At 27.9% G+C, this 13,550-nt stretch overlaps 1 protein-coding gene across 1 annotated transcript in view; it reads left to right on the top strand.

The window, feature by feature from the left end:
- Positions 1 to 13,550, top strand: part of LOC117176432 (dendritic arbor reduction protein 1-like) — a 177,104-nt gene that overhangs the window by 152,095 nt on the left and 11,459 nt on the right. The window lies entirely within an intron of this gene.

The following is a 13,550-nucleotide window of genomic DNA, read 5'->3' as shown; positions in this document are numbered from 1 at the left end:
TCTTATTGATTTTAAAATTCACCTGCCTTAGCAAAAGTTACATCTTTCTTGGATAAAAATGCAACTATTTAGTTAAAAATTTAACAATTTTGTTGAAAAGTCATAGTATTTCGTTGAAACTTCTGCTGTTTTGTTGAAAGTTTAACTATGTCATAGAAAACTTACTTTTTATTCGAAATTAAAATTTTGGTGCGGAAAAATAAACTTAAATATTTTGAGTATGAAAGTTCAACTAAAAATTTTGTTTTTGTTTTTTAATAAAAATTGATCGGGTTTAGTACCAATTTCACCTATCTCGGATACAAATTCAACTATTTCGTATAGAATACAGCTATTTTGTCAAAAATTGATTCTTTATGGTTGAAAAAAATTCTTCTTTTTGGATTGAAAATTCAATTTTTTTCATAGAAAGTTTTTTTTCATTTATATTTTGATCTTAAAAAGTCATCTGAAATCTTTTTTGAATGAAAATTGAACTATTTATATTTAAAAAAAATCTTTTTCATTCAAAAATTTACCTGGTTTAATAGAATTTTCATTTGTCTTTGACAAAAATGCAACGGATTCATTGAAAATTTGACAACCTTGTTAAAAAGTCATACTTTTTGATTAAAAATTCGTTTTCGTCGATTAAAAATTAAATTTTTTTCGTAGAAACTGATTTATTGTTTAAAAATGCATATTTTGAATGTTAAAATTCAACTAAAATCTTTTTCGACCGAAAATTCAACTATTTTTTTGAAAATTTATCTTTTTGATTTGAAAATTCATCTGTTTTAGCACAAAACTCAAATTTTTTTTATGAAAATGCAACTTTTCGGTTCAAAATTATTCTTCATTGATTGATTATTGAACTATTTTGTTTAAAACATAAAAGTTAAACTATATTTTTAAAAATTTATTGTTGTTGAAAATTTAACTGTTTAGCCAAAAAGCTTTTTATCTTTTTAGCTTGAAAATTCAACTAATATGTTTAAAATTTAATTGTTTTGTTGGAAATTTAAGTATTTGGTTAAAAATGTATCTTTTATAGCAAAAAAAGACAAAAAATTTTTCTTTAAAATAAATTAATCAATTTGTAAATTTTCAATGTATACCTGAAATACTGGTTTATCGTTTTCAGAAAAGATTCTATGTTAAGAATATTACAGGATTAAAATTCTCGTATTTTAATATTCATGATCAAGGAAAATGAAAAATTAATTAAGGAAAAATCAGGAAATTTTGAAAATTAGCTCTCGGACACCGCTGCCTGGAAACTAAAAATTAAGTACACTAAGAGAGCGGTGGGGGGGGGGGGGTTAGAAATATTTACTTACAGTTTGATACAGGGTGGGGGAGGGGGCTTAAAGAGGGCCTATAATCCGTTACGTAATTAAAGTGCGACCCCTTGATTATGTAGTTCACCCATAGAAAGAGGAAAAAGTCGAAAAGCATCAGAACTGTTCGTACTTTCATGGTGTATGTTGGGCGTGGTTTTCTCTGATGTCGTGTGAGAAGGCTCTTCGATGCATATAAATTTCATAGGTATAGACGCGTGTTGGCTTAACGAGCATGCACACACACGCGACGTTATGTAAACTCACATATGTCCCTCCTGACACATATGCAAACACACATATTTAAACACACCCATCTATACAAAACATACACATGTATGTCTAAATCCACATAAATTCGAAGGAATAAATATAAATACAATAAAATCCAATAATGCATACACGTCACAGATAGAAGTACACATAAGTATGTGTACATCTATACATATCCAGATAAGTATCCATTAATTTGCAAGAAAGTGCGTATCTGTTCCTTAAAGTCAGCGACCCACATTCTGAACGTGTCCCGAACACATGTGCAATTCTGTAGTATACCTGAGAAAAATACATGTGAAGAGTCGATTCGCACATGTGTAGGTCAGTAAACATTTCTCCAGCCTCTCCAGCAGAATGCAAGTCAAAGGCATCTTTAAATGGGACGTGTGTACCACTTTCAGATTGGTAGATACTTTCGTAATTGCCGCCTTATTCTCATATATCTTCAAAATTGAGGGAATTTTTATTTAAAAAATTGTATATGATATTACACTGATAGAGAAGACGTGTATGGTCAGTTTTATAAATACTATACCTTCGCTAGACATCATAGAGAAAAAGTTTTGTTTTGTTACTCTTATATTTCAGCCTGCGCAAATAAATAATCTAAAGGTATTTTAAAGGATTCGGAAGATTTTTTTACTTAAATTAAAGGAATTTTAAAGGATTTCAAATATTTTATAGTATTTCTACAGATTTCGAGGAATATGGAAGAGATTTAAAATAATATCAAAATATCTAAAAACAGTTGAAATATTTGAGGGTATTTTAAAACTCCAAGAATAAAAGTTGAGAATAAAAAGATTTGAAGGAATATGAAAAGATTTCAAAGAATTTAAAATAGTATTTTAGGACTCCCAGAATTTTTCGTTTTTAAAGCTTCTAAGAAAATTTAAAGAGATCTAAAAGACTTTGACTGGCATCAAAAGATTTTAAAGAAGTTGAAATGGTTAAGGGTATTTTAAAACTCCAAGATTTTTCAATCGATTTCAATATTTTGAAGGTATTTTAAAAGATTTCAAACATTTCATGGGATATAAAATTATTTCGAAGAATTTGAAATATTTTAGGCTACTCTCAATATATATTTTAATATTGGAAGATTGCAAGGAATTTCAGAGCGATTTAAAAGGTTTGGAGGGATATCAAAAGATTTAGAAGAATTTAAAATATTTGAGGTTATTTTAAGACTACAAGAATTTTTAAATCAATTAAAAAAATTTTATGATATTTTAAAGGATTCGGAAAATTTTGTAGAATTTTTAAAGATTTGGAGGAATTTGAAAAAGATTTCAAGGGATATCAAAAGATTTCTAGGGATATCAACAACTTTGAATGAATTAATGGAATTTTAAAGGAATTTGAAAACTCCAAGATTTTTTAATTGATTTCTATAATTTAAAGGTATTCTAAAGAATTCGGAAGACTTCATTGTATTTCTAAAGATACCAGGGAATTTCAAATCGATTTGAAAGGTATTTTAAAGAATTCGGAAGACTTCATTGTATTTCTAAAGACTCCAGGGAATTTCAAATCGATTTGAAAGATTTCGAGGGATATCAAAAGATTTCAAAGTATTTGAAATATTTGAGGATATTTTAAAACTCCAAGATTTTTCAATCGATTTTAAATTGTTTGGCACATGCGCATTTGAAAATTTCGGCACCCGCCAATGGCCATTTATCGCATTGTAACGACCTAAAAAGGAACCCTCAAAAAGAGTTCCTTTAGAGCCTAAGTTCTAAAGGATGCCAACTTTTACTTGAGCCGCAACATTGCTGAATCCCCAGTTTTTTCTATGCATTTTCAGTCTTAAAGTTAGCTATAGGTCCATTTTTTCAGTATTGATTCTGTAGGATCAGGTGTAACATATCTGAGATTTATAAAACCATTCGCTTCGAGTATACATGAATTCCTCTTGAGCTATGTTGGATGTCTTCTCAAATAAAAGACTGAGAGGAATTCCAGTTTTTTTGCCGAGTACGTCTTTAGAAAAGTTTACTCTGACTAAAAAGATATAAGGTCACACTAAACTGCACAAATATTTTATGTTTTTCTTTAACGTTTTAGAATTTTATAGAACGTTAATAGTTTTACAACTGTTTGAGCTGACCCTATAATACTATTTATAATCAAGTTGAATCATCAGGAATTATATGAGGCACACTTGTTTTGAAACATTAATAAAATTAAAATTTTTTTATCTTGAAATGGTGTCCTACTTTTAACTTTATTTAAAATAAATAAATTGGATGAAACAACAACGAAATTTAGTTTGGTTAACCAAATATTTTGTTGTACATATGATGGACACTATTTTAATCTAAAACAACCTTGCGGAACTTGCGTGTTTTTAAATTTAAAAATGTTCATTTCGATTACGCAGCCTAATAATTATTGTAATAACCAAATCTTGGTTAAAGAGTTCTTCTCGAAAAATTGAAATATTACTCTTCAATGGGAACTTTTGTCTAGATTCTATAACGTCACTTTGAAGTCTACCTTCTTTATCTCGAAACGTAAAGATATGTATATACGGTAAATTAAACAGGATGTGTCAAAAATGACCTGTCCTCGATTGCTTATCAGTGAATATATGTACACATTTAGTAAATACACGCAATTTTGCATCATATGCTTCAACAATTCAACATACTTAAAACAATTCTGAGGCTATCCGATATTCCGTTTTTGTATACTCAAAAGCTAGTAAAGTACATAAAAGTAGTGATGTACTTCCTTTTGTAGCTCATACTTGACCTCTTAAATGAGAAATTTCTCTAATTTGATACAGATAAACATAAAGATAAGGCATACCAAGTTTTGGATTTGATAATATCAGAAATTATGTATATTATACAAAATTACAGACTCTGCATGAACTTCTTGTCGGTGTTGATCAAACAAGGGTGAATTGGGAATTTTAATCTGCTAGAGAGTGCTTCTCTGTCATCCTTAATTCGATGGAAATGAATACAAATGGTGTTTCGTGTTCGATGAGAGTTAAGGTTTGTAGCAGTAGATTTAATTTTATAGAGGATCTTGTCCTTTTCCAAGAATAAGAGAGAGTATTGTTAAGGTAAAGTTGGCCAATTTAGTCTGAAATTTCATTCTCGAGAGTCGTATAGATACAATCGTGAAATCATATCTCCCTTTTCCAGTATAGATAATTAGTTGATGGGTGCACGTACGATGAGAGATAAGTGACTTTCCGGGTACCTGGAGATTTATGTGATAAGGGGGTTCTGAAAAATTGCTTTTCAAATTTTTTTAGGGGTGTCTGCTCTAACGAAATATTACTAACTTACAATAAATTATTAAGTATTTAAATTATTATTCATCATACTTGTTGGATTAGTTCATGGAGAAAAATGGATGTTTACCCGCAACATTTAGATGTTTCAGGTTATCATTTTTTGTTTACTGCATCCAAACAATATAAAGCATTAATATTAATATTTGTAAACAGAATAACAGTAATCATCATTTTTCCACAAGTTCATATACGACATGAAATGACATCAAATCACATTTTCATCTTTGAACAATGAACATCCATTTTTCTCCTTGTTTTCATCAAGTTTTGAAGAAAAGTTCAATTACGCGAACTTTTCAATTTGAATGTTCCGAGATAGAAGCATGTCATTTGGAAATCTGCAAATTTCAACATTCACTTTCATTAATCTCAACTTTCGGTGATTTCGATATATGTAATACAAATTTTATCGGTATCATGGGAGGTCTCCGCTTTCGATGATCTCAATTCATGGCAGTCCCAAATGTTGTTAATCTTTCAAATTATGTAACTTTGAAGTGTATTTTTTTTAACACAAATGACGCTGATGTTGTGTATGCGCAAAACGAAAGAAAAAAGTATAAGAAGCTTTTATAAAATTGTTTAGAAGTAAATTTTGTTAAATTGAAAAATCTTGTATTATATTTTTGGTTTGCTAAAAACTTTCACTATTTCTTTAAAAATTTAATTATTTTCTTGAAAGTACGCCTCTTTTGGTAGAAAAACAATCTTCTTGGTAAAAAAATTCTTTTTGGTTAAAAATTAAAGTATTTGGTTCAATGCTGAAAATTCATCTCTGGATGAAAATTTAATGATTTTATTGAAAATTCGTTATTCTTTTTTTTTGTTGAGAAAAAATTTGTTAAATAAAAATTTAACTCTTCTATATTGTGTTAAAAATTGATATTTTCTAGCTGAAGATTCGTCTTGGTCGAAATTTAATCTCGTGGTGAAAAATTCAACTAATTGAATGAATATCGAACCCTTTCGTCGAAAATACACTTTTTGTTCAAGATTCATCATTTGAATTAAAACCCCATTTCATTGGTTGAAAATTAATGTATTTTGTTGTTCTTATATTCTGTTAGAAACTTATTCTGCTTGAATGAAACTTCAACTACTTAATTAGCGCTTCAACGGTTTTTTTCTAAATTCATTTTTTTGTTTGTTAAAAATTCATTATTTTCGTTAAAAATTCACCTCGTTGGTAGAAAATTTAAATGTTTGATTGAAAATTCGTCTTCTTAGCTTAAAGGCTCAACAATTTGGTCAATATCAAACTTTAATTAATTGCTTAAAATTGGTTAACAATTAATTAATTTTCGTAATTTATCTTTATATTTGAAAAGTTGATTATTTTGTTAAGAATTCGTTTTTTTTATAGTAGAAATCTCATTTTTGATCTGAAAACATAACTTTTCTTTTTTTTTTTGTGAAAAATGATCCCTTTTCAATTTTAAATACTATGGGTTGAAAATTGATATATTTTGTTAAAAATTCGTCTTTTCGCAAAAAATTAATCTTCTTGGTTAAAAATTCATCTTTTTATGTCTAAAATTCAGCTATTTGCTTTAAAATTCAACTTTTGCGTTGAAAGTTGTATTTCTTTGCTGAAAATTAAATAATTTCGTTAAAGTCATACTTTTTAGTAGAATTCAACTGTTTTGTTGAAAATTTATTATTCTATATTTTGTTGAAAATGTATCCTTTATAAGTTTCAAATTTAAATATTTTATTGAAAATTCATCTTAGTAGGTTAAAAAATAAGCTATTTTGTTAAAGATTGATTTGTTATGGTACAAAAGTTATGGTTCTTGTTTAAAAATGAACTTTTTTGTTAGAAATTCCACTTTTTAGGTTAAAAATTGATCTGTTTGGTTTAAAATGTAATTTTTTTCGTTGAACTGATTTCATTTTTTTTAACATTCGACCATGTGGTCAAATATTCTTATTTTTGTTTGCTTGAAGATTCAACAATTTAGTTTAAAATCATGTGTTTTGTCGAAAATTCTTATTTTTTGGTAGAAAATTAATCTTCTTTTATAAGTTATATTATATTCCTTCATAAGTTTCAAATTCCAATATTTGTTTGAAAACTCCATAGAAAATTAGAATCAAATAATATCAATTCAATCAATAGAATAATGAAAACATTCGAAAATAAAAAATTTGTAATAAAAAGTATAAAATTAATCTTCTTTGCTAAAAAGTCATATTTTTGGTTAAGGATTCAACTATTTGGTTGATGTCACCTTTTTCGGTTAAAAATTGAACTGTTTTTTTTTTAATGTTCGTTCTTTTGGATTGAAAATTCATCTTTCTTGATTGCGAAATGAATATTTTGTTAAATTTTCAACTGTCATCTAAAAGAAAATTGTCTTTTTGGCTTGAAAATCTAACTAATTGGTTAAAAATTGAATTGTTCTTGTTTGAATTTTAATCTTTTTTCTTTGAAGATTTCTTCATTTGATAGAAAATACACAATTGTATGTTGAAAGTTCGTCTTTTTGGTTGAGGATTGAACTTATATTTTGATTTATAAATTAATATTTTAAGGTAGAGTAGTAAAATTTACAAATATCTGGCTTGATTGGAAATGCATCTTTCTTGTTTGAGAAGAAACTTTTTTGTTGAAAACTCAACTTTTAGGGCTGAAAATTTAACTGTCATATACAAAATTCGTCGTTTTCGTTTGAAAATTCAAACAATTGGTTAAAAATGTAACTGTTTTCGTTTGAATTTTAATTTTTATTCTTTGAAGATTTGACCTCGGATTTGACCACTTGATTGGAAATGCATAATTGTCTGTTGAGAATTCGTCGTTTTATTATTTTTCTGAAATTCATCTTTCTTGTTTAAGAAGGAACGTTTTTGTTAAAAATTCAACTTTTTATGTTTAAAATCAAATTCTCATCTAAAAAATTCCTCTCTTGGGCTTGAAAATTAAATAATTTGTTCAAAAATCGAAATATTTTGTTGAGGTGATCTTTTTTTGTCGAAAATTAAACACTGACTAAAATTGTTTACCTATCCCAGTTAGACGTTTAGCTTGATTTCGTCTTGTAAGAAAATATAGCTGTGTTATCTAAGTTTCTAGCTGTATTACCTAAACATTTAGCTGTTTCAGCTAATTTCACCATCTAGAAATTATCTAGATAAATTATCTAGATAATTTCTAGACGGCCAAACTAGCTAAAACAGCTAGTTGTTTAGGTAACACAGCTATATTTTCTTACAAGACGAAATCCAGCTAAACGCCTGGCTGGGACAGGTAAACCGTTCTTTTCAGTGAAACTTTATGTTTGAAATTGGAAATAAAGTCGTTTTGCGCTCACCGAGCCGCTTAAAGTTAGTCATTGAAAAGATATGTATACGTTGGATGATCCAGGACCCAGTAGAGTTAGTAGAGGTGAGTTAGTCCGAAGAGATGAGATTGGGAGTCGGGCATGAAAATACTGGTAGTTAACGGGTTGAGAGCCTCGGGCACGTGGCGGTCGCGGTCGTCTTGAATGAACGCTTCGTCCCTCAGTCCTCCTCACCTCTTCTCCACCCTTGTTCGACGCATTCACTGGACGGCGCGGCGCGGCGCGCTATTCTACGTTATAATATTATTCAGCGAGTGAGCGCAAAACGTGAATGCGCGGATAGCGCGGGCGGGCCGAGCGTGAGGCGAGCAACATTCCAGCCCGATCCGCACTTCCAACTTTGGTATCTTCTTCTTCTCCTCTTCCTCTTGTCTTCCATCCTTTGTTTAGCTGTCTATCTATAAGCATCTATCTATAGCTTCGATACCCGAAATAAGACAATTCTGTTGACAAAAACTAAAAACTTCGCAAATGACTGTGCCAGGAATAATACTTCTAATTGCGATTTTAAAAGATACATGTGTTTTCCAAAATGATTATTCATCCCACAGAAAAAACTAGGGTTTTTATTAGAACCAATTTTTGTTTCCAAAGGAGTTGCAACAAAAAAATAACCTCTCTTGCTAGGAAGGAACTCAGAATGATAAATGGTTTCTGAAGGAACCCAAAGTATGGATTTAAACCGTTCTAATAGAATATTTTTGTCACTTCCGACTTGACTCATTTCGAAGATTTTACATTATAACACGGAATAAATAATATTACAGTGGAAAATATTTACTAAAGGAACTAAAGAGATTACAAGGGATATCTAAATATTTCGAAGTTTGAAATCTTTGAGGTTACCTTAAAACTGCAAGATTTTTCAATTGATTTCAATAATTTAAAGGTATTTTAATAGATTCGAAAGATTTAATTGTATTTCTAAAGATCCCAGGGAATTTCAAAACTATTTGGAAGATTTCGAGGCATATCAAAAGATTTCAAATAATTTGAAACATTTGAGGATATTTTAAGACTCCAAGATTTTTCGGTCGATTTCAATAAATTAAAGTGAATTTAGAGGATTACAAAGATGTTATGGTATTTTTAAAGATTCCGAGGAATTTTAAAACGATTTCAAAGAATATCAAAAGATTTCAGAGAATTTTAAATATTTAAGGGTATTTTAAAACTCAAAAGATTTCTCAATCGAATTCAAATTCAATAAATTTTGATGGATTTCAAAGATTCTATGGTATTTTTAAAGATTGCAAAGAATCTTAAAGAGAATAAGAAGATTTTAAGGGATATCAAAATATTTGGAAGAATTTGAAATATTTGAGGATACTTTTAAACTGCAAGATTTTTCACTCAATTTCAATAATTTAAAGGTATTTGAAAGAATTTAAAAGGTTTTATTATATTTTTGAAGATTCCAAGGAATTTCAAAATTATTTGAAAGATTTCGAGGGATATTAAAAGATTCGAAAGAATTCGAAATATTTGAGCGTATTTTCAACTCTTGAAATCTGGTGCACAGACAAGAATTCGTCAAATCTTTAAAATTGTTTAAAATTATTTAAAATCTTGTAATCGTTTCAATATTTCTGAAATCTTTTGAAATCTAAATCTTTGAGACATATTTGATATTATTATGATTTCTCTCAAATCTTTGTTAAATCATTGAAAACTTAAATGTTGTTGAATCTTTAAAATCGTTTGAAACCTTTGTAAAATCCTCTTTAAATCTCTGAAATATTGTTGAAATATTTGAAAATGATCGAAATATTGGTAAAGTCTTTGAAATCTTTTAAAAGCTTTAAATCTTTTAAATGTTTGTGAAATATTTTTAAACCTCTGAAATCTAAGAAATGGTTTGAAATCGTTTAAAATCTTTGACATCGTTTGAAATTTTTGATTTTCTAAATCTTTGTGCAATAGTTACAATAATATTTAAAAATATTTGAAACCTTCGTTAAATCTTTGAAAGGTTTGTGTAATATTTGATAATGTTGAAATCGTTTAAAATCTTGTGCAATTTTTGTGGAATCTTTAAAATCATTCTGAAATCATTAAAAGCTTTGTCAATTCTTTGTAAAATGCATGATATCTTTGAAGACGTTAAAAAATATTTGAAGTCTTTATAAAATCTTCTGAAATCTTCATGAAATCTTTCTGTAATATTTGAAGTCCTTGTGAAATCTCTGAAATCTTTGTTCATTCTTTTTCAAATATTTTATATCTTTAAGGTCGTTGAAAATAATCATAAATCTGAAGTATGAAACTTTATAAAAGATTATGAAATCTTTTGAAATATTTTAAAATCTCTCAAATCTTTTCAAATCTTTGAAATCTTTTGAAATCACTAAAATCTTCGTGAAATATTGTGAAATCTTTTTTTTATCTTCAAAATAATGGTTAAATCTCTGAAATCTTTGTTATGTCGTTGTGAAATATTTGATATGTTTGAAAACATATGAAATCGTATGAAATCTTTTACTCCTTAAAATATTTTGAAATCCTTGAAATCTTTCAAATTTTCCTTGTAATCTTTGAAATCATTGTGAAATCTCAGAAATCTTTTTAAATCATGGTGAAATATTTCGAAATCTTTGAAATATTCGTTCAATCTTTAAAATCGTTTAAAATCTTTGTTAAATATTTTGATATCTTTTTAAATCTTTATGTTATCTTTGAAATCATTGTGAAATCTCTGAAATATTTGATGATTATATGAAAATATCTAGTATTTTTGAAAGCGTTTAACCTATTTGAAATCTTTAAATCTTCATAAAATCTTCTGATTTGCGAATTTTTTTAAATCTGAGAAATCTTCGTGAAATCATTGTGGAGTCTCACAAATCTTTGTTAAATCTTTGTGAAATATTATATATCTTTTTCAAAGCTTAACATTTTTGAAATCGTTTCAATGTTTTAAATCTTCTGAAATCTTGAGAAGTCTGAAAATGTTGTGAAACATTTTGAAATTTATGAAATCTCCATTAAATCAATTAAATCATTGACATTTTTAGAAATCATTAAAATCTTTGTGAAATCCTTATTTCAATTTTTTGTGAAATATTTTCATTATCTCTATGAAATCTTTCAAACTTTGCGAAACATTTGAACTCTTGGTGATATTATTTTGAAATATTTGAAAACTTAGTGAAATTTGTAAAATCTTTTTGTAATCTTTGAAATCTTTGTGAAATATTTTAAGACAACAGAATGACAACTGGATAACGACCAAATTTTTGACATTCTGGTTTTAACAATTTCAAATAATTTAGGGGGCGCTATTTATCAATACATATTAGAAATGCGTAGAAAATATTTCTCCTTTCGCTCTAAAAAAATAATTTCAAAGTTCTAAGAGTGAAAACAGGATAAGGATTATTTTATTTTTCCGCCTTTAAACTTTAGACATTTTTAAAACTGTATTCACCTTTCTGAAACATTGTCAAAAATGTCCACAACTTCTACCATTTTTGAGTACATTTTTCATCATATAGTATATTGTATAAAAAATATGCAGTTTTAACATTTATAAGGGCCATTTTTGTATTTATTTCCTCTCACCGAGAGAAACTGTTTTTCTAATGTTTCTAAATCTTCAATTAAATATTTTTGGGATAAACTCTATAATATTACCAAAATTGTTGTTCATCCTCTAAAATTTAGTTTTTGAAAATATTTTGAAATCTTTGAAATATTTTAAATCGACAAATCTGTTGAGGACTCAAAACACGAGTGATCAACTCGTGATTGACAAATGAGTAAGTTGTATTCAGAAGATCCGATTCATGTATCCTATATTGATTAATCTATCATACGTCCAGTCTGAGTCAAAACAACTTTCTTAAATTTCTTAATCAGTATTTATGAATTATGAAATTAGACGTGTAGTGAAAAGAACAATGTAGTTGGAGGGAGAACACGAAAGTTAATTGAAATCCGTTGGAGAAAACGAGAATATAACTTGCTGTCTCATTCCCGATTGCTGTATGGTAATATCCGGCCAAACTGAGCATCTTTTTGTTAATCATCATCGAGGTACAACTTCCAAACTCCTCTTCATCATCAGGGTGCGATATATAGTTGAGAAGTTGTGTTTCCTTAGGACCTAGGTAAATAACTTACGACTGCTCTTTGAGAGCGTTCAAATCTCCCACAGTGGAGATTTCAACGCTGCACCATCATCCTTCATCTCATCTTCTACAAGGCCTGCTTTTGTACTCTCTTTCAAAAATCATCATTAAACTCCTTATTAAATACATATTTAATTTGTCACTCTTGAAAACCAATTGCTCTTACGAAATTCTTATTTCAATAATATTTCACTCAAGAATATAATTCTGATGTTAATTTTTGTCTACTGGTCTAGAATCAACATTTGTTTAATATTAATTTGTTCAAATTGTGAAAAAAAAACTTTTACGAAAGAAGAGCATTTATACAGACTTTACACTCTTTCCCCTATTATTCTCTTTTTCATTAAAAAAAAGAATTCCTTTTTTCCCCTGCTTTCAAGAAACGTAATAAGATCAAATAATGAAACCTAGCTAATTTTGGTTCAAAGTTTATTGTTTTTATTTGAAAATCTAGTAATTATATTTTTAGTTTGCACTTCATCTCGTTTGGTTGAAAATTCTATTATTTTGGTAGAAGTTTCATCTTTTTTGGCTGAAAATGAAACTACTTGGTGTTGAAAGTTATTCTATTTTTGTTAAGGATAAAATTATTTCGTTTGGACATTCATCTCCCCTCGTTGAATTCAACTGCTTTTTATTTAAATTGAAATATTTCTTAGTTTAACATATTAACTAATATATGTTTCTTTGAAAATTTCATTTTATATTTGAACTACTTTGTAAAAAATGAATTTTTTTGTTGCTGATGATTCAACAAGTTTATTTTCTTGGTTGAATATTCATCATTTTAGTTAAAAATACATCGCTTTGGTTGAAAATTCAACTATTTTCTTGAAAATTATTTATTTTTTTGTCGCTGAGAATTAATTTTATTACCTAAACAAATTTTCAACCAAATAGCTGAATCTTCAAACAGATAAAATTTCAACTGGTTAAGGATTCAACTATTTTGTTGAAAATCAGCCTTTGTTTGTTGAATTCAACTGTTCTTGGTTTTAAATTGAAATATTTTTCCGCTGAAATATCAGCTGCCTGATTTAAAGCTGAACTGTTTTGTTTAATTGATTTCAAATCGTAGATTTCAAATTATTTATTTCTTACGGTCCAATCGTAAATCGAAAAAATAAATATGAGTCAAAAAAACATGTTCTTCGAAACTCAG

Source organism: Belonocnema kinseyi, chromosome 7, assembly GCF_010883055.1.
Source record: "Belonocnema kinseyi isolate 2016_QV_RU_SX_M_011 chromosome 7, B_treatae_v1, whole genome shotgun sequence".
NCBI lineage: Eukaryota > Metazoa > Arthropoda > Insecta > Hymenoptera > Cynipidae > Belonocnema > Belonocnema kinseyi.
Note: the sequence above shows the minus strand (reverse complement) of the source record. Positions and strands in the feature narration are given on the sequence as shown.